Source organism: Schistocerca nitens, chromosome 5 (genome assembly GCF_023898315.1).
Source record: "Schistocerca nitens isolate TAMUIC-IGC-003100 chromosome 5, iqSchNite1.1, whole genome shotgun sequence".
NCBI lineage: Eukaryota > Metazoa > Arthropoda > Insecta > Orthoptera > Acrididae > Schistocerca > Schistocerca nitens.
In genome coordinates this window covers 113,714,856-113,718,378 of record NC_064618.1, presented here as the reverse complement: position 1 = coordinate 113,718,378, position 3,523 = coordinate 113,714,856, and the positions used below count along the sequence as shown (strand labels likewise).

Sequence of the window (3,523 nt, the reverse complement as noted above, 5' to 3'; positions counted from 1 at the left end):
GGTTGCAGAACTGTGAGCTGAGGAATGTGATGTTATTTGTTAATTAAACTCGGGCTGATGTCAAGTGTTTCATTTTGAACCTAAAGAAATAAAAGAACCCACTACAGAGTTTTGTCATTTTTCAAAAGAGATGAAGCAATCGCCCTCCACCCGAAAGTTGTGTTATAAGATATTACAGGATAGCTTGGCGCCAGAGTTTATGCAGACTTTGCAAACGTAAGTATTGACGGTGTTTCTCTTCAACGCTGCTTTTAACATCATCTGAGCAGTATCTACGTATGCAGAGAAACGGGACGGTGATCTGACGCCGTACTGAGGTCGGTGGAACTTTTGTAGTGAACAGTAGGACGAGAGGACAGTGAACAAACACAGACGACGCATTTTCTCACCCGCCCCGCTGCACACTGCCTATGTTCGACGTTAACGTGGAATAAACACTGACGGTCGGCTGTGGAGAACATATAAAATGTTTCACGGAGGGGCAGGCCAGTGTTGGGGGAGAGGGATGAGGGTGGTACACGGGAAACAATGTAGTTGTCGTCGTAATGCGGAGAGGGAGTGGTTTACCTGACACACAAGAAGGCATGATGATTGTCTTTCGGGCCAAAAATGGAAACATTTCCAGAATGGATATATGTGTGCCGCTGTAGTGAATGAGTACGAGGCATGGCAAAATGGCACTATCCAAAGAAGGCACCAAGGCAACTGTGGTTCACCACATGCCGTAAATAGCAGGGATGAACGACAGCTGCAGAAACGTGTATGGGCAAGTACACGCGCAGCTGCTCAGCAATTAACCGCCCAGATGAACCAACGGTTTTCCCTTAACAGTCTTTCAGTGAAGTTGTTGTGAATAGTTCTCTGCAACTGCTGCCTGATTAGTGCACCCATGCTGATAGCTGTTCGCTGACGACAAACGCTGGAATTTCAACGCCATCTCCGCAGCTGCACGTCCGCTGAATTGCAAAACGTTGCCTTTTCCAATGAATCGCGTTTTATGCATCATCGGACAAATGGCCGTTGGCATATGTAGTGCTTCAACTATCTTCGGAATGGTCCAGGAGGGAGGAGGGAGTGGTATGTTCTGGTGAATGTTTCTGAGGCATTCCCTGATTGATCTGCTCATTCTGGAAGTCACATTGGATCAATACAAGTATGCATGGACACAGTGTCCACCCTTACACGCTGCTTATTTTTCCTTAGCATGACGGTATCTATCAGCATGATGGATGAAAACACAGCTCGGACTGTAGATGCCTGGCTTGAAGAGCACCAGTATGGGTTTACCATACTCCCATGGCCATCTGACCAGCAGGATTTAAATCCAGTTGAGAATCAGTAGGACCACACCTGTCGGACTGTCTGCACTATGAATCCTCAGCCGAGAAACCTAGTGCATCTGGCCACGAGACTGGAGTTAGGATGGCTCGTTGTGCCTGTCGTACCTCCCAGAAACTCAGTAACTCTCTTTCTGCACGTCTGCGCTGCAAATGGTGGTTATTCAGGCTTTTGACAAGTGGTCATATTAATGTGACTGGACTGTGTAAGAGGAACGTTCAGTATTATATTTGAAATCAGAGGTGAAAGATATGGTGATGGAACAGTCATCCTATGTGAAGGTAAGGAAGAACGACAGGACCAGTTAAACTGAATAACAGACAACAGGTAATATAGTGTGGATTGCGAGTAAACTTACTGATGTATTGATGAGCGGCGGAAATTAAAACAGCAGAACCTTTACACAAAAGCTGGGGAGCACAAAGTAGCTTAACTGAAGAAGTTTTATTGCTTTGGAAGCAAAATAACGCATAACGGACGTAAAGAAGAGCATATAAGAAGCAGACTATCACCGGCAAAGAGAACATTCTTCGCCAAATGGACCCTAGTAACATGGACGTGAAAACGAACTTTCTCAGAATGAACGTGTCTAATGTAGTACTGCACGGAAGGAAATCGTGAAGAAAGAGGGGAACTGAAGTGTTAGTACGAAATAATGCTGAAAATTAAGTAGACAAATGAGATAGAAAATGAGAATGTTCTCTGTCGGATTCGACTAGGGAAGAAGTATTTACAATGCACAAACAGAGGAAGAGTGATAGGACATTTGTTAAAAAGCCCTCTGTCTTCAGGCCACGGGTGGCCTACCCGGACCATCCGACCGTCGTGTCATCCTCAGTGGAGAATGCGGATAGGAGGGGCGTGGAGCCAGCACACCGCTCTCCCGGTCGTTATGATGATATTCTTGACCGAAGCCGCTACTATTCGGTGGAGTAGCTCCTCAATTGGCATCACGAGGCTGAGTACACCCCGAAAAATGGCAACAGCGCATGGCGGCCTTAATGGTCACCCATCCAAGTGCCGACCACGCCCGACAGCACTTAACTTCGGTGATCTCACGGGAACCGGTGTATCCACTGCGGATAGGCCGTTGCCGATATTTGTTAAGACATGAGGAAATTACTTCTATGGTGACAGAGGCTGCTGTAAAGGGGAAAAACTGTAGGGAGAGTATACAAGGTAGCAAATAATTGAGGACGTTATGAGCCATTTATACTCTGCGATGAAACAATTAGCGTGCGAGATGAAGTCGTGGCAGTCCATATCAAAGCAATTAGGGGAAAGAGAACACAGTTTGAGAGAGCCGTCAAGTGAAATTCTTTTGGAAGTTCTTAAAATGAACCGGCGTGATCTTTCAACGACTTCCATCGAAGGTTTAGTACGCTTATCAAGGACTTCCTTACAATGGTAGGGCAACTAAGGTGGTGTGTAACACATAACACGGAGGGTGACCAGATACTAACAAAGGAAATTCTGACTGGTAAGCCGAGTTTCGAGTGCTCCCTCGTGCGTGGGTATGTGTGTTGTTCGTAGCATAAGTTAGTTTAAGTAGTGTAGTCTAGAGACTGGTGATCCCCGCAGTTCAGTCCCTTAGGAATCCACACACATTTGAACATTTCTCATGTTTGGTGGCCGGTATCCTATAATACTGACTGCACGCGCTTATTAACATTTATTCATGAGAACAAGAAGTTACTTAAGATAGTCCAGGTGTTGTGGTTCGAGCTCATCCGTAGTAGTCGACGTTAGCTTCACTGCTGGTGCAGTCCGTTATGTACGCTACTCTGGTCGCTAGGTACTGACTGACTCTGAGTTAGAGGCTAACTGCAACTGCGACTCCCATTGAGCTGTATTGATGTCCCAGTGACTCACTGGATGGCGGAGTGGAACTCATTGGAGCCCTCTGATTCCCGGCGGCGGTCTGAATACTTGCGGCCGAAGGGCGTTGGCGGCTTTCCTTGCTAGTGTGGCCTCTATCGATCTTCTTGGAACCTCTTTGCCACATGGTATGCTGGCGCCAGCTTACGCCAGCACATTCCTCCCCCCCCCCTCCCCCCCACGCCCTACCTCCTAAATCCCTCACCGTCGTCAAGTAGTGAGGCTGTGAATGACAATGGGGAGGGAGGCAGGATTCTGAACGTAGAGATGAGGCGGGAGCCGTAATTGTGGAGTACAGCGTACTCTG

The 3,523-nt window shown here is 47.2% G+C and overlaps 1 pseudogene; it reads right to left on the bottom strand.

Annotated features, from left to right (window-relative positions):
• Window positions 1-2,315: 2,315 nt before the first annotated feature.
• LOC126261506 (5S ribosomal RNA) lies at window positions 2,316-2,433 on the bottom strand (annotated as a pseudogene).
• Between the last annotated feature and the right edge of the window lie 1,090 nt (window positions 2,434-3,523).